The 23,100-nt window shown below is 43.9% G+C and overlaps 1 long non-coding RNA gene across 3 annotated transcripts in view; it reads right to left on the bottom strand.

Annotated features, from left to right (window-relative positions):
• The window catches only part of LOC142034129 (uncharacterized), a 94,092-nt gene extending 71,430 nt beyond the window's left edge, over positions 1-22,662 (bottom strand). For all 3 annotated transcript variants that reach the window (XR_012651464.1, XR_012651465.1, XR_012651463.1), the window contains exons 1-3: positions 22,563-22,662; positions 18,417-18,523; positions 9,925-10,049 (exon numbers count right to left, since the gene is read on the bottom strand). This is a non-coding gene — a long non-coding RNA (uncharacterized LOC142034129). The remainder of the gene's footprint in view (positions 1-9,924; positions 10,050-18,416; positions 18,524-22,562) is intronic.
• Between the last annotated feature and the right edge of the window lie 438 nt (positions 22,663-23,100).

Below are 23,100 nucleotides of genomic sequence, written 5' to 3' on the forward strand. Positions count from 1 at the left end.
GAAAAGAGTGCTCGTGGTCACAGAGGCTGAGACACAGCTTGAGACATATTCATCTTTTAGCTGTGACCATCTAAAAGTTGGGTTTCGATTCTCATCTAGTTTTTTAGGTGCTTTATATCTCAAATAAAGAGATTACCTGTGGGGGTAAATCAATCAACCCTAAAGCAGAGGGAAATGACAGACATTACCAGTTATTCCCCTGAGTAGCAGCTTGGTCTAGACAGCTGGATTTTAGATGACTGAACTTAATCAGAGAAATCTCACTCACAGAAGCAGTTTAAGGAAAAATAATAATAAAAAAATATACATATAAGGGCCTAACTCCCACTGTAATTAAATAATAATCTCAAAAAATGACCATCAGTGACCTACGGTCACACAATGAGTTTACATCTGTGAACCACAAATTCCTGAGAGCCGGTCTACTAAGAAGCAGGCTTGGACTTGACCTCTGCATCATCCTAAGAAGAGGATGTCAGTTGATAAAACTGTGCCATGTTTAAGCGTTGAAAATATCACCTCAACCTGACCAATATATAACCCAATCAATCTGCTGAGCCTTCACAATTTTTACCCACAAAACATCTTTGCTTTGGTAATTATCAATCACCCTTATGCAGAAAGGTTCTTCCAATTTTTTTAACTACTCAATCCTTTGAGAGACAGATGAATTTTAATGATTTAGATTATTAACCTAAAGGTTGATCCAGACTGGGAGGAACAGAATAATTTGTTTAATCATTATTATTATTTATAATTATTTAACATAGGGGAGAAAAATATCACCTTAAATGTCATCATGATGCTTTTTAATTGCCTCAGATGAAATTCAGAATAATCATTACTCTGTAAATGTATACAGATCTAATTTTAAATACCCTAAGATGCTGGATATTTATCTGGAAAATGCAAAGAATGCATATTCATTACTGTATAGGGAGTTACAAAGACAGAAAAGAATTGATCAACCATTTATTGAAAATTATTTCTTTTCCCAATTCACTACTGGGCTGTAATTTGACATGAGGCAGAAAAATAAGCTGAGCCAGGTAATTTTTCTTATTCATTCATTCCAGGACTTTATTACGTGTCCTTTATGAGGAAGTATGTTTTATGGATGCGTAAGAACATACTTTTGTGTGGCTATAATTTGTAATACATATGTTGTGGAGTTATCTGCATTTAGAATGGTCACACAGTGGGATGCCCAGCACACGGAGAATTTCAGTACATGGCGAATATTGGTACCCATGCCTATGTGGGGAATATCAAGGCACAGGAAATACATGAGACTTAACAGTTTCAAAGGATTTGTTGTTGTTGTCCTAGTTTGGTTTGGGGTTTTTCTTTGCGCTCATGTAGCTACTTCAGGGAGATGCACATGCATGCAAAAAAGTAGATTTGGGGATGAAGGACAACTCTGTGTAGGACCAGCATCGCAAGGGAATGAATAGCATAAAAATGGGATATGGGATATGGGACTGCATGGGGAGGATCCAGACCCATGCTTGTACAAACACACCATCATTTAGTGATGATGCACCCAGTACGAGTAACTATCAAATTTAAGTGACACGGAAACCATTTGGGGTCTTTTTAACATGATGGAAAGATGGTCTGTTGTCAAAAAGCCTCAGAAAACAAACATAAAGAATTAAGCAATCATCTTTTCATGTTTTAAGATAATGGCAAGCTTAGAGCATAAAGACAGTCATGCTAGTAATTCTGACTCCAGCACTGAGCTGATGCTTTGGGAGAGAATACAGTTTACATGGCATCAGGTCTGGATGCAGGACCATGAAACTGGACTAATTCGGAAATGCTGTAACCAGCTAAGCTAGCAAAACAAAGAATAGTTTCTATGGACTTAGGAAAGAATAGTCATTATTAAATGGGGGCAATGCTGAATTTTCAGTACTAAGGAGCATTAGGCTACACCAGATAGATAAGGAAAAGATCTTACTGGTTCAGAGAAACAACTTGATACCGTCATCAAAATTCTTCAAAGAAAAACTCCAGCACCTTAGTAGACACAGTCAGTGTCTGATCCACTGGCTCTGATGCTATCCCTTCGAGCCACCCGTAAAGCCACCCATAAAATCTGGCTCCAGTGTGAGGTGGGACAGCCGTCGAGATCAGGGGTCCCCAGCTAGAGCAGCACAGACACGGAAGAGCTCAAACCATCAAGCCGCATCCGTCAACTACTGCTTCAACAACAGCCCTGCCACCAGGCTCCACATGCAGAAACATCACGGGTCTCTCCCAGCCCACCCTATTCATTCCTGCAGGTAGCCAGAGTCTGGCATCAGTTTGTAACCTCAGTTCTCCCGCAGCGAGACAGTCTCCAATGACACACTGTGGTACCTAACACCACCGTACCCGCTGGCTATAAGGGTGCACTCGATGACAGCATCTCTGCACTTGAAAGAATAGCCTTCGCTCTGACAGCAAACCTTCTACAGTAAATAACAATTAAACAAATAAACAAAAACAGCAAGAAAGAGATATCAAGTTTCCCTGTAAATTAGTAAAGGATCCAATAGTCTAGTGCCAGGTGAGAGGGTAATGGACTTCACTACAGAAAAGCTCCTGGGTTTGCAGGAGTTCCAGTAGGTACCCTACATTTTGCCCTGCTCTGCCTTATTCATGCTTCATTTTCCAAAGGCCTTTGTTTTCTAAGCTGAGTTAGATCAAGGCCTCCCCATTTCCCATCACATACGTGTCTCCATGCCCCTGCTGCTGCTATCAGAGCTGGGGCACAGGCACTCGGAGTGCCTCGTCTCAGGGAAACATTTGCATTTTCATTGGCACAGGTACAGCATTCAGAATTCTTTCAGGCCAGTCCAATTAAAACAAGCTGAAAACTGCTGAGTGAAGCAGTTTCAGCAAGGATCTGCTTACATTCCCCCTCTGAAAAAAGCAGGGGGCCCACTTTCTGTAACTCTCTCCCTCTCTGCACAGCGTGGGTTTTGCTTTTTTTCCCCTTTTTCTTTTCTTTTTAAGGTGGAATAACTTGTGCCCTTTACACAGCGGCTCTAAGAGATGGATGACCGAACTTGGGAATGCGGCTTCATTCTAAAACCAGAGCCCAGTCTGTAATACCAAATTGAGGCATGGGAAAAAAAAAAAAAAAAAAAAAAAAAAGGGGGGGGGGGAACCACCAACCCAAAAACTGGTAACTCTCCACAGATTAACACACTTTACCTCCTTCACAAACCTTGCATGGTATTTTCTTAAAAAGGAATAGAGCCACATAATTAGCAATCAGTCGAAGCCTAAGGCTTTTCTACCACCACGGAGACTATTGAATGCCTACTGGCTCTACTAACGCACTCTTATTACTCTTGGGTTTCTTTTTGGACAGCCTCTTTCAAACCTCAGATGTGTTGTAAATGCATACTGACAGGTTAAAAGATACCATTTTTATACCTCTGAGCCAAAAAAAAAAAAAAAAAAAAATCCCATCCGACTAGTGCTGCTTTACTTTATATTGATAATCCTCAAGAGCTAGAACAAGGCGTGAGGTTCTAGGAACGATGAACCACCTCAGAAAGCCCCAGGGAAGGAAGGACATGACAAGGGTCACGTTTCTGCACACACACCATTATCCTAGGAGGCTGGCAAAAAATTGCTAACGGCAGTGGCCTTACCAGAGCCCAGCTCTGCTAGTCACAGTGGCCACACTTCCAAACATCTGCATGCCAGGACCCAGTGTCAAACCACAACTACTACAGAGAAAACACCTGCAAATGCCCTTGCATCAATCTGGGGAAAAAATGGGCTAATCCAGCAGAACAAACCACAGCATATGGATTTGCATTTGTTTTCACCTCTGAGAATGAGGCTGTGTCCGTCTTGGACCCCGGCTGAATTGATGTGAAACATGTATTGCACGTAAAATTTGGATACTTTTGGAGTTGATCTGGATTTCAAACAACCACAGGACCCAGAGGAATCTGAATCAAAATTTCTTTCTACCCACTTCCACTGAAAATGATCTCACCTTGATAAATAAGCACTGGGTTTATACAGCAACCTACACAATACAGCTCCCATCAATGCCTGTACACCCAGGAGTTGCTACAGTACAACCAGAAACTAAATCATAATGCAACATTGACACATAATCTGCTCACCTAATCATCACAGCATTACTAATATGTTAATAAGAGAAGCATAGAAGAAACAAAACAGGTGACAGTTGGAGTAAACAGTGAAAGATTTGAGACAACAGAAATACCAGATTTCTTAGATCGTCCCTGAGAGAACACAATTCTCTTCTGTTCTTTTCTATTTGCTTTCAGAGCCCTGTTCTAGGAACAAGCTGGCCCAAGGGACTAGGAAACTAGGACATCATGACTATTCTGGATCAAAATCCTTTTCTTTTTCAAAGGCTGCCGGGATGCCCTCTTCAGTGACCTCAAGCAGCTCAACTTGTTACCTGCTACACAGGTGACTACAAAGGCCATTTATTGATTTAATTAGGGCAGTCAAAGAAAAGACATAATCAATACCTGAAGTACATGGAACATGCAATGAGCATCCTGTGATCCCAGCTCTGCCTGTATAGAGAATGTGGGTTTACTGATCTTTAAAAGTGTGAGCAGATCCTCAACTTTCATAATAATAGATAACAGTATTTGACATTCACATGGCAACTTTTATGTTGGAGTGTCCTGAAGCACTTGAAAAGGCACACAGCTATACACCTCTCCTTCCTGTCCTGCTTTAGAGCTCCACCTCCACAATGGCCTCTCTTCTCAAATAACCTGCAGGTTGAAACAACCCCCATCCTTTTCATCCAAAAACAGTAGTATTTTTTTGTCTTTTAGAAATCTTTCTTTCCTTCCCTCACCAAGGAACCTCACTTAGTCTTCATTTTGATTCATCTCCCCACAGAAAAAGCAAACAATAACAAGCAAACGTATATTAAAATATCCTCCATGTAAAGAACTCCTCTCAAGGTATAAGCAAGGTCTGGACTGAATGGGTGATCTTCAACAGAAATCCAGGTACCACAGAAAAGAATATAAAGAAAATCTTTGCGACTGAGAGATCTTGGCGAGTAAAAGTTACAACCCACCTGGGACACTTGGCTTTCTAGTGACATTTGCTAAGGGCGTCACCCATGTTGGGATTCCCCCAGTTGTACCCTACTAGGCATCCTTTCTTTCTGGCCCACAGGGGAAAAAGAAAAAAAAAAAAAAAAAAAAAGGAGGGGATCAGGAAACACTCACTTGGTCATGTCCTGAGCAATTCCCAAGATGCGAATGAGCCTAGGCTTCCTGCTGTCCCCTCAAATATGTTATTTTCCACTCCCACCTTTCTTCCTCCTACTTATCTCCCTCCCCCCTTGCCTTCTGAGGCTGACTGAGTCAACTAGTGCAGATTAGATGCCAAGCAATGCAGCCTCTGTACAAAGATTCTACTCCCACAGACATGCTAGAGAGATAAAAGCAGTCTAGTCAAACACTGTCCAGAGACAGCACAGGGAGAGCTGGGCTCCCAGTGGCTCTGACTGGGTGATGTCTTGAACTGGTGACACTCCAGCAACTGAACTGCAAGTACTAGAGGCATAAGCACTTCTTTCTGGTGCCTGGGCTTAAATACAAATGAAATGGGTCAAATTTTCCAAAACACCCACCCTCTGGAGATAAGATTGACCGATGGAAACCCTTAATCAGGCATCAAAGGCTGCTGCTCAGAGGTGCAGTGAAACAGCCCTCCTCCTTACACCACTTTACTGGGACCTGGCACTCCCAGGCAGATCATGACAAATACTACGCCAGGAACAGGAACACTCATATTCCCTTGCGACTGATATAGTCATATGCAATCACACCTTTATCCAGTGATAGATACACAAAACCATTTCCCCTGCCATTGAAGTATAAGAATCTCTACAATGCAAAATGAAGCCCATTTAACCAATGCAGATGAACAGTACACCAAACAGTGGTTAGTGTTACTGTAGCTATCTGAAATCCCGCAGAGAAATCTGTGCAAGTTTGGAAGGTAACGTCCCACGGGAAACGTGGACAGAGCCTACCTCTGCAAAGCCTGCTGTAACAACACATACTGTGGGTAGGCAGACTTGCCAATCTGCAGTGGTGCCATTCAGTCTACCCTTGTAACGCTCTCCTGTCATTTCAAACAGTATTGTTTTCCCCTCGAATGATACACAGAACATCGTGGCGTTTGTCGGGGTAAACAGTTCAGTGGCAAAGTGCCTGTCCCTTCTGTGGACCTCCAAACGACCCTGAATGCAGAGGTACAGAAAAGCTTTCCATGTTCATATGGCCCATCTCTGGTTACACGATAAGAAATGAAGTTGACACAGCAATATAAACATTATTACTGACAACGTTAAGATAGACAGTGGGTACAGGTCAGGCCATAGTATCCAGGGGATACTCTGTAACAGTAGCTGTCATATTTATCTCTGGCTTCTTCAGAGCCAGTTTTAGTAGTTGGAGACAGAGCGCACAAAAGGACTATTCAGTGCACTCCATGATCTGAAATAAAACAGATGTGTTGTGGAAGTTTGCAAACTCCCCGGCACAGAAGGTTGGCAGATCTCCGCTCCGTAACTAGGGCCCATCTTCTTGGCAGCATCGGGAGCCCTTCCGTAGCCCTGGTGCCAGTGGTACTGCTCATGCTGTTTAGACGAAGGGCAGTCTGGAGGACAAAGCACTTGGCTTGGCAGCTAACAGGGATGCACAACTAAAGCAAAGCTCGGAGGCCACCCGAGCTTTTAAACACTTCCACCAATGTTGGCTGGCAAGGTTTCTTCTGCTTTTTCCACTGTTCTGGCAAATTACTGAGCAGAATGGGAAAGCACATTGCAGCAAAACCTATCATCTGACTTGCTGGTAGTTTTACTCTATGTAAAAAACCCGAGAGGTCAAGGTGCAAAGAATGTATATAGAGGTCAGGTTTCAGAGACTGCAGCGTGGCATGAAGCAATTTTGAAGATCTAGTAAAAGAGGATGCAGTAGATTGGGTATAAGACCCAAGGACTGATTTGAACAAGGTCAGTTTTCTATCTGGAAAGCATAAGGGAAGATTCAAATGCTTTAATTGGGAGAAAAAAAACACATCCCAGTTTGAAATGAATTTCATACCCATTTTAAGACCAATCCAAAATGCTTTCGTTCATAGCTGGTATTTCAGGAATGAGCACAACCAAAGGCACCTGGTCTGGTTTTACGGACTGAAACGCTTTTGGAAAGGAATCAGATATGATTTGGACAAAAACAATGGAGGCCCAGACACTGAGGCTGCCCAGGGAGAGTATACCAGCTGTCTGCTCAGCTTCAAACCTCTAATCATATTCTTGGAGAGAAAGCAAGGGGACCGGTTAGGGGTTGCTGAGCCCTGTGCTCGGGGCCAGGTCCAGACGGTGGAGCCAGCGAGCATGAGTCCTCCCCATGCAGAGGCAGCTCCATCGCCTCGGACTTAAAAATTCTGGCACCAGGACAACAGCAAATGAGACCGAGTCTCTGAACAGACACCAAGGGCTGTGAATGAGGCAGAGGGATTAAAAACAGCAGCACGAGCAAAGATGAAATACTGGAACTCGGGAGAACAGCGGGACGAAGCTTGGCAGTGCCCAGACAGGCAAAGCACCTGCTGGCATCGAACGGAGAGGACTGCATTTAGCAGGCAATAGGTGCCACCGTCAGCCAGCATAAATCAGCCCTGCTTCTCGCTGGCAGCCTGGCTGTGCTCAGGCACAACGGTTTTACGGCCCTGCTCCAGCGCTGATGGCTTGATCCCACAAACAGAGGCAGTGAACTGCCTGTGTTAGTGCAATGTGCAGGATGGAGAGCAGAGGAATCCAGGCTAGTGGTAGTGAGAGCACTGCCTCAAAGCAAAATAAATCCTTGGAAAGAATCGTATAAAACTACTACTGTGCCCTCCTTCAACTCTTTTAATCCTCACCCCATGCTTGCAAACTACCCAGCAGCATTCAACAGCTGGCAGACTGCAATGCCTCTTCTCTACAAATCATTTCTGAGAACCTGGGATTCTCCTTTTCAATTTATTTGGGCCATGTGTTGTCTCACTGTGATGAGTGGACACCACATCTTGGCTTGCATTCATCCCAACAAGGTGCAGGCAATTAATTGAGACGCCTTGTTAAGAGCGTAGTCTTCTTGGGCTACACAGCAGATCAGCAGCATCTCCAAAGGTGATTCAGTCCACTCCATCGACTCCGAAAGCTTTGTGCATAGGTGCTGGTGTTAAACACCACAAAGTAGGTGTGGTGAAATAATCCAGGCTTGTGCACGTGTGGCTCTGATCTCTACATAGGGCCTCTTGTTGCTGCCACTAAGTAGTAAAATACCAAACATGGCTCATACCAATTCCACCTCTCACTAATATGTTTTGTCAGCTCATCATAATCTTAAAAGAAACCTTTAAGTGCTGGGAGGCATCTTGGTTTCTAATTAGGCTCAGTCAGATTTTGTGGCCTCATATGCCTATTTAGTCAAGTTAACCTGGCTCACACTGTTGCTAGCTTCAAACGTACATACTTGAGATCAGTTTTTTCCACTCAGAAAAAGATAACGTCTACAGTTTCCTCCCCTCAGATAAGCTTAAGAAGAAAAGAAAACGAAGTAATGTCCCTGCGACCCAATATACGTGTGGTTCTGTATCCCACCTCCACAACAGCTCCCAAACCAGGACATCCCATACAGAGATCCAGCATCTTTCTCTGCAGCATGCTTAAAAGCCTGCACAGCAGTGCCCTGAATCCGTCCCCTTTCTACTATGCCCTCGGCTCTTGCCATGATCAGCAGGATAGATGGTCCCTTTCAGAGCAATACTCAATCTGCCTGAAGTCTGAGTCGCCTTCTGCACCCATTTATTTCTCTCCACTCACCCAAAGGTATACTGGGAAGCATAGGACTGTGACCCAGGCCACCCAGCCACATGCTTAATGTTAGACAGAACCAGTCCTCGACTAAGGAGTTTGCACATACAGTACGAGAGGATGAAAACTGCTCTAGTGCACTTGCACTACAAAACGCTACGCACCTAAAAAGTTTTCAGTCTCGAAGCAAGCCACAAATATGAAATGTGAATGGTTTATGCTGGCGCCTGGTCCTCTCAGCAGCTGAATATGCATAAGCCATGCCGAAGTTAACTGAAGGAATGATCAAAGCACCAGGAAGCCATCACAAAACTGAGTTCTGGTTATGGGAACTGTAAGGAACTTAAACTTCTAACCAGAAGAATCAAAACCTGACTACCAGATCAGGGAGTAACTTCTCTTGAAGCCACCGAAGACACAGGTTTGCACCAGTTGCAGACCTGGCCCCTCCTGAAACTCTTTCAAAGAAAGCAAATTGCATTCAATTTTTTAGGAACTGCCCCAGATCTTAGCTGCACATTACTGGCATCCAAAGACAGAAATCAAAGCAAAGGATACTTCAAGGGCTGAATCAGAGAGTAAAAGAATTCAGGGATTTCTAAGCCATCACAAAAGATTTTGATAAGCTGCTGTTCATTACCACTATTGTTATTTGTGTTTTCAGAGATGTCACAGTGTTCTCAGCACTCTGCAAACAACAAGCCAGAATTCACAGACTTTTCCAAGCAAACTACCTAGTCAGGTTAACGCAAAAACCCAAAGGCCATCCAAAAAAGCAGAAAATTCAAAGCTGACTCAGTCTGTCTCATTACAAAGCACTTTCTGAAACTTTTTTCATCAACCATTTGCTTACTATAAAACATTTTATCTAATACCATTTTAAAAATCATGTAAGCTTTACAACTGTGCAATTCCTTTCTGATATAAGAGAATTTCAACTGTGGCATTTTTATCACCTTTAAATCCATACGCAGGGTCTGACTGAGTTATCACAGATGCTACCCACAGAACTCTGACAGTGACTCCAGGGAAAAGGTACTGACCTGTCGTGGTGGCGATACGTGTAATGCACAGCATTTGTGTTCCCTTTGAATACAACTTGAACCTCGCCTCAGTAATCCTTCCTTTGCAGTGGCATTCCCTTCTCATCCAGCTGCCAAAAGGAGATCTGAAACGAACATAATTAACATCCATCAGTTATGATTTTTTTTTCCTGCTAAGCATCCAAAAGCATATCTTAGATAAACAAAGAAAACAAAACACTTGGCCTGAACCAAGTCCCGGCTCCAAACAAATCGATAAGAAATTTGTGGTTGGGATCTGTCACATTAAATCCAGTGAAGCAAATTTACCTCAGATGTGTCCATTACTACAATACCTGGACCCCAAACCATTTGGTGGGTTGGGCAACATCTTTTGGCATATTTCAGGATGTGGCCCAGGGGTATGTCTGCACTCTGGGGTCAGGGAGACTCCAGTTGTGTCTGAGAGCTAATCCAGACCCAGAAACACCGAGCAGTGCAGAGGAAGATGCACTCAGGTTGGTTTTACATGAGCAGTCTAGCTGTCGGGATCAGAGCATCTCTGTGACCTTGTGCCATGGCTACCTGAAGTCAGGACTAGCTTTGGGATCTCTTTCTCCCCGTGGACATGCCCTTAGGCCTGGACATATCTCACTTACCTTTAGGAACCTGCCTGACATCCCCAAGGCACTCACGCAATCAGCCGTGAGAGATGTACCTTTGGAGACTTTGATCTCTCACCATTAGCTACAATGCCTTAGGGCAATTCAAGCCAAATGGTCTAAGCCAGCCAGTGCCTCAGATCCAGCTCTTCCTTTGTGCTCGGTTATCCTGGCTCACACCCAAAAATGCAGCGCCTTGGGAAGCCTGCATCACAACCCAGTCTTTCCAAACACCATTATCTGCAAAGCTGTAAGGAGACACGTATACCTTCCATTTTCCTACTGCACATCTTTCCTTCCCATTGACTTTCCACCACTGCTCCAACCTCCAGGAAACACAAGGGATTTGGCTGTGGCACATGGGACTTGAGGGCAAGACATATCGCTAAAATCGGAGAGGGTGAGAGGCTGCAGAGCTCTGAATGGGCTGCCTTGTCTTTGCAGTTTCCACCGAGTTCAAATTTTGCCTAAAAGGGATTAATTAACACTGGACAACTCCGCAGCGATTCCTCATCAGCTCTGGAACAGAGGAGCCCGTCACTATGGTGATACAACATTAAAGGGCTGGGTCCAAAATGTTATTCTGGCAGGGAGATGCGTGCACCAGGCCAGAATCTGAGATCCCGGGTGAGCTGGTTGTAACTCTGGTGGAGATACTCCAGGCTTACCCTGGTGTCACTGAGATCAGCCCTGGCCTGCAGCCTTTGAGGAGGGCTCCATCCTGTCATGCAGATGGTTTGCCTTCTAATTTGGAGGGGCTGAATGACTTTTCAAACCTTTGATTCCTGACTGATGTATTCACTTCAGGAGACACAAAAGTACAAAATCTCAGCATGGAGTGACTCCCGTGCTTTCTTTTTCTTTCCTTCCCACCCCCCACCCCTTCCTCTGCCTTTTCTTTTCTTCTCTCCCTGGACAGTTTTATAATTTTGGCGTGCGGCCAGAATGTCTGTCCTTATTAGCCTGGGCTGGCTGTGAAACACCTGCAGCCCATTATAGCAGGAGAATGAAAAAAATCAGTTGTCATAGGTAAAGTAATGACCACTTATTTCTTTGTTTTAACGTACTAAAAGGACAGTTGAGAGAGGAAGCAAAAAATGACATAGCTTTACCACCACACCTGCCATTAACCGGACTCAGCTGTAGACACTGGGTCATATTTTTATCTGATAAGTGACTCCAATAAATTGTTGTCACTTCACACCAGCGAGGGTTCCAGTTTATTAAATATGACATGCACTTGCTGCATTTGAATAGTGTCTTGTGCACCTTTTTTTAATTTATGTCTCTATCATGAACTAAATAGGCACTAGGAAGAAACTTCCCTCTGGGCAAGTTATAACTAGACTGCCTACTGGCATATCCCTCTAATATCCCAGCTGGTACTGGCTGCAAACACTGCCAGATCCAGCAGAGCCTCCATAATGGCAAGGCAAAAGGGCTACAGGATGGGACAGTCACTTCGGAGTCCCACGGGCCGCTGCCTCCACCAGAAGAAGGGCTGCACATCCAGAAGACTGACGAGGGTATAGGCAGTGATGCAGAAGTGGTACTCGGGGTACCACTGCAGCTCTTGGCTCTGGAGCTGTGCAAAAACCTTTTGTAATAAACGCAGAAATTTCCATGATCTAGGTACACGGAGACTGGTGAGACAGCGAGAGGCAATATCTGCTTGCCCAACTCCCAGCCTACAGAACTCCATCTTACCTCAAAGACCAGGTAATTGTACTTCTGCAAGACTGTCCATCTCTAGACGAGTCCTGCTTATGATTACAAAAACCTACTTCAAAAGATGTATTTGTACACAAGGATGGCTATTACTCCGAAGAGGTGCTCGGTGCCTGCTAATGTGTTGACAGTAAAGAGATCAAAACGTCCCTCAGATCCCCTACCGTTTAGTAGGGCCACAACCAAAACATGCCTGCACTGAAGGAAAGGCCACAATCAGACCTCCTGGTGTAGACATCTCACTGGAGGTGGATGTATGTCATAGGGTATGCCAGAGAGAGAGGATCCGGGAGGACAGCTAGAGGTCTAAATAATTTATCATGTTCTTGAACTATGACAACAAAGTAGGTAGGTTAAATGCAGCTCCAAGAGTTTTGCTACTGAAAGCAGACTTGCTCTCTAAGGACTAGATGGTATTTCAATCCCAACAGCCCATTCAGTGAAAATGCCACAGTCGGGATGTCAAGAGACCCAGAGTTCCTTCCAAAACTTTGCTGTGTTTTAATCAAGTCTACTTGCCTAGCTGCAGGGCAGCTGAGACATTTACCCCAGCAGCTGATGTTTTTAGTTCTGCATCAAGTGGAGTGCAGCCATTTTAAACAAAAAAAGGAAGAGAAAAACTTGTGACCACAAGAGACTCTGCCAGATATCCCCACTGCTGTCCCCGAGCATGGAAACGCAAGTCTGCTGTTGCACACAGGTCTGACTATTTGCATTTTTAATAATTCAAGAGTTTAATTAGTATCATGGCCTTAATCAGAGGCTGAAAATATAGCTGAAGTCATCAGAGCTTAATTAGTTTTAAAAAAAAATTCTGCAGTCTGAAAATGTCTCTACTAGCACGAAGGTCTGTCCTTAGCTTGATGCTTTGGGGTTCAGATGAGCATTTACTTGTTGCTTCTAATTTCCTGTACCAGCACACCTCGGAATAACACAAAATCTCCAAACAATATCGAGTCGAACCAGTGGACTTCCTTGTTTATCCCTATAAACTGTTACACAGCTTTCTTGAACTGGACTCAGAAAAAAAAAAAACTGAACAGATTGAAGAGAATATCTTAAATTAATCCAGGTATATCCCACAAGCTGCATGTGAATTTCCCCTCTACGGGAAATACAACATTCTTAGAACATCAACAAGTATCACTGGATCTTCAGTCAAGTCAGCAGGAACACAGTCCTGAGGGAAATAACTATGTATGGCCAGAAAAATCACCATTTAGTAGTGGGACTGCAGAAGCTGCCCTGTGTGGGAGCTAACACTGGTCCCTTGCAGCCCAAGCTGGGTGGTGAAGCACGGGAGGTTTGATGCTGCTTCCCTTCTCAAGTGGGATGGATGTGGTCTCAAGGGGAACTAGCACCGATTTGGGCTGAGGGAATCTGAAGCCCTGGCAGCAGCCATCCATTTACTCACGGGACAGATTGATAGCATTGTACAGGACATCCTGGATGAACTTTTTCAAACAATATGTGATTTAATGGTGGGACTCATCACCACCCAATGCTGTGGGGGCCAAATATACAACCAGGTTAAAAAATGGATTAGCAAAATTCATGGAAGATAGGTCAATCACAGACAATTAAATATGGTAATCCGGATGCAACTTCCAGTTCAGGAAGTTAGTCAGTCTAATGCCCTTCCACCCCTGATTTACTTGTAAAAAGGAAGCCAGAAAAGTTCTCCCTATGCCAAAAACGTCCCTTGGCTCCAAGCATTAGCTAGAATCACAATAAATTCTTTTTTTTTTTTTTTGGCAGGTGGAAGGGGATACATTTTCATTCGGTAATGATATTACAGCATGCTCTTCATTTCCCTCTGCAGCTCCTGAAGCTCTGTGTAACCTCCCATCTCCCTGTCCCCTTAGGAATATCACAAATAAATTGGTGAAACCAACTGGAAGGTGATAGCAATCAGAGATACCACTAAATTCCATTTAGCAAGGAATTAGGAATCCAGTCACGTTTGTACATAGGAAAGGTCTGGCTGGATCACACTGAAAAAACATTCTGTCTTTGAGAGTACTGGACCAGAGGAAGATGCTGGAAACTCAAGATGGAAAAAAATAAGTTGATTCATCCACAAGGAAAGTTTCACGTAACCCCAGGACAGTTACTGCTTGATTTATTCCCTGACACATGCCTGTGCAGAGGCTAGTTTTATACATATGAAATACATACAGTACATTTCATACTGCAGTGTTATGTATCCCTATCCCCTTTGAATCCTGCTGAACTCTTGCAATCTCTTGACCCAAAGACAAGCTTATGGCACGGGTTATCTGCTCTCTGCTCCCTTGTCTTCTTACCTGCTGCAAGCATTCCTATCTATTGTCTGGTTTTGAAGGTGTTTAGGGGGTTTGCTGGAGAGCAGGGGACAAGATGACAAATGAGCTAATACACCGCAATGGAATGTAAGTGAGTCTCAGCTATTTTTAATTAAGAAGCGATGACAGCTGACTAAATTCCCTGACACTGCAGTTAAAGCCTCCCTGACCCAGACATTATTGGACACACTCCTAAGACCAATATATATTGGTCCCGACGGTGCTTCTATTATTGTCCCCGCCGTCTCGACAGATGCAGGACTAACAAAATCTATGTCTATTATCAGCATGCAAATAGTGAGATAAACCTGTGAATGCTTATGAGCAGGAGGAGGCGGCAGGTGAGAGGAGGACAACGAAGGTCATTTTCAAGGGAGTGCTGAAAGTGCCAATGTTTGGTTCCAATAAATGTTCAAAAGGTTTGGACAAATTTAACTGCCATTTTCATTTTCGGTTGGTTAAACCAATGATAGATTGACCATGAGAGAGGCAGAGAGACAGAAAGAACATTTTCTGCTGTAAGGCAGATAAAAGATAAGAGGCAAAGCAGCATGGTGCCTCGGACTGGCTTTTCCCAGCCCACAGATCACAGGGAGGGCTCAACTGAGAAAGCTTTTCTTCTAATTCCCAGACCTGAGAGCCCAGCAACCTGACGAAGGGATCTGGAGTTTGAAGGACAGCGATTCACCTCGTTTCATCTAAGGACTCTTTAGCAGAAATGAGAATACAGTCAAGGTGTCCAGCTTCCACTGTCACAACAGGCTGGCAAGAAACTGACTGTTTCAACAACAGCCTGTCTTGGAAAGATGTCACGAGGAAGATACCAACCACAAAAAGACAATACAAAATTCACTTTTGTTCTCAGGGCTTGCACAGAAATGAATCCAGCAGCAGATCCCTTTACCTTGAGCTCGCTAGTTGGCTTGAGTAGGACAGAAAAGAAGTGATTCCCTTCTACCCTTTCCAAAGGATCACGGAGAAAAGGGGTAAACGGGCACACGGGGCAAAGTCAGGCAAATCACATACGAATTTGGCATATGCGAGACAAATACATTAAGGAACACCATCGGGAACTTTCCAGCATGGTTGCACGGTGGGAGGGGGAAAGAGTTGCTTTCTGCTGTTGCTAAGACGGTTCCCCCACCCTTGCTCTCTCCCAGCCCAATCCACGGGCTTTCTCCTCCCATTGGCTCCCCAGCTGCATCGAATGATCGTGACAGGTTTTCCTCCTCCTCGCCCTATTGGCTTCTGCCCACGGCCTATTATCAGGGGAGAGCAAATCAGACACGTAATCAATAGTTTGCGAGGAGGAACGGGGCTGCGCGATGCTACATTTGCATTAAATCTCTGGCCGCCCATGTCTCTGCATTCAGATAAGCAGGGATTAGCCGTATTGGCCCTGCTCGCGGAGGTGAGCGTAGATGGCAGGCTGATAGCAAAACGCAGCGCTGCAGTGAGCTGTCAGGGAAAGGCAGCGGCTGCACGCTCCAGTCCGGAATTTCAGGCCGGGCTCTACCTGACGAGAAGCTCGGATCCTGACCTTGCAGGCAAACCAGCACCATTCAAGGACCAGCAGCGCCCTGCCTGAGCACTGATCTAGAGGCACAGGGCAAACTTCCTTTCTCGTAGCCTGACCGAACTAGTGTCCCCAGCTTGTGTACTCCTCAGGGTGGCCAGCTCTGAAAACAAGGAAAATGCGTATAGCGGGGGAGAAATCTTCTTTCTTGCAGCCCCATAAGTGATGCCCTCCCCAGCAAGCTTTTAGAAAGTTGCTTTGTCTGAAGGCATCGGGAGGCCTTCCAGGGCAGGCAGAGAGCGTGGAAACACCCTGCGAGGCCAGAGACAGTTTCCCTGGCTTGAACCAGGATGACCAATGACGGTCAGCTACCACAACAGTGCTGCCTGGTCACTGTCAGCCTTCAGAAATTCGGGAACAGTGGTTCCTTCGTCTTGCAGCATCCCTGTCAGCTTGGCTCTCCCCACCCCGCCAAAACCCCGTTACTGGGCAGCGAAACACAGCAGCGGTGGGTCAGGTCCCCGGTCCTACCACAGACCAAGGTCAAGGTCAAGGCCTGGAACCAGATGCAGAGGAGAGGCAGATGAGTTGGAACAGGTTTCCAACTGCAAGCAAAACGGGCTTGAAGTGACACCACGCATCGATGAAACACCAACGCGAAACAACTAGATGTTGCCAATGGCTTTAAAACCAACTGCAAAATAACACTTACTTATCGGTGATGGGGGCATCAGACACAGGGCATCAAGCGCGCGACCAAGTTACGTGTGAGTAACTACTGAACTGGCCTCAGGCCTTAAAGCTTTGCAGTTTAACTTGCCCAAGTAAAGCAGCTGATGAAATATTCCCAGGCACGTTGGGACACTAGTGAAATAGCAACCCTTTGGCTATTTTCTTTCACCACACAGGTGAGTCAGCATCCGGACTACGGAAGAAAAACTGGTGTTTCCTTTTCTGTTCGGGACTGCAAGTGACTGGCAGTAGAAGGAGCTCAGTCCAGTTTCTAGCCTGTTTCTAATAGACATGTATACAGACTACAAGAGGTCAATGAACCCAGCAAAGCCATCCCCTGCAGTTGGATGCACATACATGGGATGTACGCTGTCCCCTAAATACTAGATCTTCCTGGCCTGGACAGTCCACTTGCTCTCTGTCCTTTATGTGATACAGAGGTTTGGTTAGGAAGAGTTATAACTTAAACTGTTGTAAAATAATACAATTATGATCCAAGACAGAGGAAAATTTTCTGTGGAAATTTCCACAGGCAATCCATTTGTTTATTTCAGGGGTGGGGGTGGTTGGACACAAAACACTGGGTCAGTTAAAAAAAAATCCTAAGTGTCTGACCTGAATAAATCAATTTTTATGAAATCCACGGGGATACTTTCTTCAATATAAGATGGAACTTCCAAGTTAAAAGGACGAAAGAGAAGAAAAGAGGGCACATAAAAATCAGGTTCAAATCCCTGCTTGGCCTCACTCAGTAAGGACTCTGAATTAGGTCTACAGTTACTTAAATGGCTTCAAATATTTTGGGATCTCTCTTCAGCTCGTGTGATCTAAGTTTCATCCTCAGGCAGAACAGGAAGAATGTTCTGAGCTCTCAAAAATGTTCATGACTTCGGACAAATACATTATGCCCAGCTTCAAAACAAATCTGTTCTCTTTTTGATCTTATGTAATAGTCTAGATGTCTGTGTTTTGATTCCTCCCAATTGTTCACTCAAACTGGTACAGAGCTCCATGAAAGAAGATTAATGGACTGGAAGGAAACCCACACTTTTTTTTTATATCTCTAAACCATGTGCCTCTTTTCTGGTTACCTTTGCAAAGACGAAAAGCATGAAATTTAGCAACAACAAAGACGATAAAAATGAACTCAAATAAGAACTCCTATCATGAGTCAAGCCTGCTTCAGCCACTCAAGAAGATAGAGCCTATGAACGAAGCCTTTTTGATCAATAAAAGCCTTTTAAATAAAATGAAAGCTCTTTCAGACTAATTCAAGAAGCAACCTACAATGGAAAAGATTCAGTCCCTGACAGCCTGGGATCAAACTTGTTTTCCCTTTACTGTTAGTGCCTACACAACAACGTTTATCTGGACCTATTACATTTGCTGTAGGTGGAAAAATAATTAGATTCTTACCATGAACATGTAGGAAATATCCAACAGAAAGGCAGAGCTGGTATGTTATAGCCTGTGCTGCTATGAATATCACGGCAGCCAGTTCACTTTTGACTGCTCACTGCACCCCGTAGGGAGGAAGGTGTGCTCCCTTACCTGGCAATACGTTCAGTCCTCAATGCCCACGTTGTACCTGTCCTCAGCCAGAAAGGCAAAGAGCATGGGCGTGCACTTCTTCACCTCCAACGCTTAGCAGGCACAACCTGGGTTAACGGGAATAAGAAATACGTGAATATAAGGAACTGCAAGCCCAAGCAGAGGAAAAATTGTGTCCATAGCTCTATTCACCTGCCCCAATTCTGCTTATCATGATGTATCTGCTTCTCGTCCAAGGCTCGGACCTCAGGGCTTCCAGGCTGCCATTCACCACCTGTCTGGCATAGCTGATGGAGAATAAGGAGCCAAGAAACCCGAGAGCCATTTCTGAGCCAACAGCCTGTGTTCCCAGATTCAATTTTGTTTACAGATTTCCAGTTTGAAAGATTTTCATAATTCCCAATGTACTACTTCTTCTCAGATTTGTATTGCCTTAAAAATTGTGGAAATGTCAGTTGTCCTGTCGGTTTTGTTACAGAGAGGAAACTATTTTCCATATGCATTACAGAATTTTTCACAAGAAAAAATCCAAGGATACAGCCATCCTTACTTAGCACATTGTATAACTGTCCATGAAGGGATTTGAGTTCTGTCTATCTGCTTCTGGTTTGTTTCCCAGCTTCATTTCATTAATACATTTTCTCAAGAAGTTCATATTATTAATGAAGCCAAACCACAGGAATACTTCTCATAACTGCTCTATTTCTCTGATGCCAAAGGCTAGTAAAAGGTCTCCAAACTTCAATTTCGTCTTTAAATAGTTCTATGCAAGGTAACTCGAAGTTACTAGTCCCATTTTGCTATTAAACAGAGGCACAGAAGAGTGCTAAGAATTGTCCCAGGCCATAAAATAAGTAGAAAAAGACAACCAAACCCTGAGTCCTGATCCACAGCCTCTCGCTCTGTCCCAGTGGACAACATTCTTTCCTATGATTACTAAAAATATTGGGGTCTTCTGTGAAACAGACTGGGATGCTCATTTTTGAGGTGAAATGAGCAACTCAGCATGGGAAATCGTGTAAGTGAATACAATACTCTCAACTTCCTGAACTCTTGTACAGTAAACAGCTTAACAACTTGTTTCCCACAGAGACACCTGTATTTTAGCAGCAGATGAGAAATGACACATGTATATACACAGCCATATTTTCTTTTTTTCTAGCTGTACACACACATCCACATCCATATATGTACAAACATAAAATACATGCATATATATATACACATATATATCAAAGTTATTAAAATTAGAAGGAACTTTGATGTTGGACTCGGCATGGTCTGAAAAAATGCTAACTGCACCACAGCACAGGTGTGGGAATGAACTGCCTGCTCTGTGCACAGCACTTCAGGCACATAAAATGCAAAGACCTACTTGGAAGAGAGCACAGAGCCAAGACGTTTCCCTCAAGATGCTTCTTCTCACCCATCACACCTATCACCTGTTCACGAAAATTACCTTCCCACGTCTCCACTGGTTAAACCTTGACACCCTTTCCTGAGCATGTGCCACCCCACAATACTTGCTCAATATCACCACAACACCTGGCTACCTAACAATTACGTTTTCTGTAATTGAAGTGCAGACGTATCTAAATAAGCCAGGATGAGATGGCTGAATGCCTTTGGTACTAATGCCAGTGCTCTCATGAATGCTGACTCTTAAAGCAAAACAAGTAAAAAAGAGTAAGTAAACTAACAAGTTTCTAGACTCATTTGTTTAGGATGACAGATCGACAAACATAGTAATTTTTTAATTTATTTATTTTTTTTTTTATTTTTTTTTTTTTACAAACAGCTTTTTATAACTCATAATCCAAAATAAGCCCTGACCCAGCTGTGGTGCCATGTTAAACAGTAATTACGCTATATAAGGCTGACCAAACGGGAATATTTGTGGGCCAGTGGAATGAAATTATTTTAGGACTTACACAAACTTTCTCTGGGAGTGGTGAGACTAGCTGTGGGTAATGTGGTGTACCTAAGAAACAAGCGCACACAGGACAGGTTTTTTTCTTCTTCTTCCAAGCCTCCATTAAAACTCAGTAGGTGACATTAAATGACTTTCCCAAATTTCTGCTCAAGGGAAAAGGAAGAAAATAAAGAAGTAGAAGTGAAATTTGTTTACCCCGCTGTAAGAGAGGCTTCACTATGTCACTGTACACATTTTGAGATTCTCCCTCAACGTGGCTAACTGTCATGCCTGCTAAACCACACCCAAACATATGGCAGAGCATAAGTAAGCAAAGGTGCAAAGCAAAACCCTTGTAATATTTCATTATACTGGGGGGGAAAAAAAGGAAAAGCAAAAAAATCGAGCCTCATCTCCAAGTCCTACCTATCATTCAGGTTGCTTCACCATGAGCTGCTGTGCAACACCAGCCACTGAAATGTCCATCATCAGGCATTTTCCTGGCTAGGACTGTCACAGGCACCTCTCTTCCAACCCAGCCCACACGCTACACAGATGGTTCCTTGCCACCTTGCTGCCACAAAGACAAACCCTTCGTGGAGACTGGCCTCATGGCAATTTGGACCTTTTTGCTTGACCTTTGCTTGAAATGATGCTAAACTACATCAATACACATTGCAGAGTAATTCTTCATCCTGTCTACACTAAGGACGCGCTCGCACTCCTGATCTTTTGGCAATGTTTGGGCCCACTGAATCTGTGCTGCTGAGGCTAAGGGAGGAAAAGCCCATAAATCCAAACTCCCTCATCCTCTCAAATATCCAGTTCATCATTTCAAAGCACCTGACTTTGAAGCAGGTGAGGCAGCACAGCCTGCAGAGAAAGGAACAAAAGTCCTGTAACCTGGGGCACGTCCTGCCTTGTAGGAGGGTGGGGATCTCTGTGGGGAATCCTGGAAGAAGAGGCTGACAGAGCTTTCAGAGTGGCAATGCTCAGTTCAAAAAACCTGCAAAAATTAGTGGCATGCCATTCTGGTGCAAGTGGCAGTTTTCCAGTTTCCAAAATATCCCTCCTCCTTATGGCACGGTAAAACAGAGCAAAAATGGAAATTGGTTTAGCAAGTAGGAACATTGCAATTCAAAATAGAATCAGAGAGGATTAAAGCAAATACCCAGACTGTTCTAACCTGTGTTTACGGCCCAAATACTGTACCAATTCCTGTTATTTTCAGGGGTTTCTTCCTGTGTTGTAACATTCTCTCTGGGATTAAACTTGGCCCATGAAACATATGAGTCATCTGACTACAAGTCTCTGGGCATGTGCTGCAGGTTTTGCAGATGCTTATCACTGACAACCCATCCTACAGCCTCAGAGCCCAATGCAGCACATTACACGTGGGTTTTTGCTGAAGGGGTAGGAAGAAAATGACAGCATCTGCCTAACACTAAATTTTCATCCTTAATTAAGGACTTCAAAAATAAGTCCATTTTCTGAGCAGGATAGTGGGTGGAAAATAAAATAAAGCTAGTTTTTAATGATCTCAGTGAAACTCAAGTCCATTTTCTAGTTAATATGCACCCTTGCACCCAGGAATTTCAAGTTAAAAATGCGTTGCTATGGAACTCATGTTATCTGCAGCACCAAGCACTGACAATGGCCAAACTAATCCCAGGTAGGACTCCTCTGCCTTCACTGATGTAAAACAGATTCATTGTTTTCAGGTTTGCTTTTCATTCTACCTGACTTTCTGCGTTCCAGAAGATAACTTCTTTTTATGCCTGTCTCCGATTAGTTCTTTGAATTACCTCCACATTACGTGATTGTTCAACAATGAGTCCACCCTGCTGTTCTTCATTCTTTTTCAATGACCCACACAAGTGCCAGTACCATACAGATACTCACTTAGAGACATAATAATGTGTTAAATTCACAGGTGAGATCAATTTTAGCTGCAACAAATCACAGGATGTAGCGGGAGGTAATTCAAATAATAAAATTTCACAGAATAGAAAGAGAGGAAGAAAGAGAAAAAAGATAACCACGCAGAAGCAATGGACTTGTGCAACACACCGCAGCCTTAGAGTACCTTTGTACAAACATTGTACAAATATAGCAATGGGTTATAAGGCTTCTGAGCTCTCAATTAGCAGTTCGATTCACAATTGGTAAAGCTCTTCTAATAGAAAGGAGCGAAAAGCTAATCACTTCAGTTGACTGGCCACTGAACACCTCACCTATGAACAGCTCCTCCTAAGGCTGTTTGCCAGTGGGAAGGAGCAACTATGGATTGGGACAGCAGCTTCTGTTGCGCGGTTCACAGAAGGGACTTCACCAGTGTTGGTAGATCCTGAAAGAAAAGGAAATTCACACTCTGTAGTGGAATTAAATGTGATTTCTACGTTTTACTGAGTCATTGACTGCTGGAGAGCCTAGCTCTGTTCACATGCTGAAAGTTTGATATATGCCTGAAAAGAGAGTGAGTGTAGGCCTGGAGAATTCAGGTATTTCAGTACATTGGTAAATGCATGAGAGTCCTGCTGACCACGGTGGACATGCCCGTCAGTACAAGTTAATCAAGAGCCAGAGCCTCCCGCTGAAACAACGCCCGGGGTCAGAGCGGGCTGCGCTGCCTTCTCCAGTGTTTGTCTACCGAAATCAGCAGACTTACATCGGCCGAAGGTAGGTAGCTCAAGGTACTCGTCGACCTTTAGGCATATACCTTACCTGTCGAGAAGCAGAGCTCCCTAACACAGAAACTGTGAGCCCTCAACT

This window comes from Buteo buteo, chromosome 9 (assembly GCF_964188355.1).
Source record: "Buteo buteo chromosome 9, bButBut1.hap1.1, whole genome shotgun sequence".
Taxonomy (NCBI): domain Eukaryota; kingdom Metazoa; phylum Chordata; class Aves; order Accipitriformes; family Accipitridae; genus Buteo; species Buteo buteo.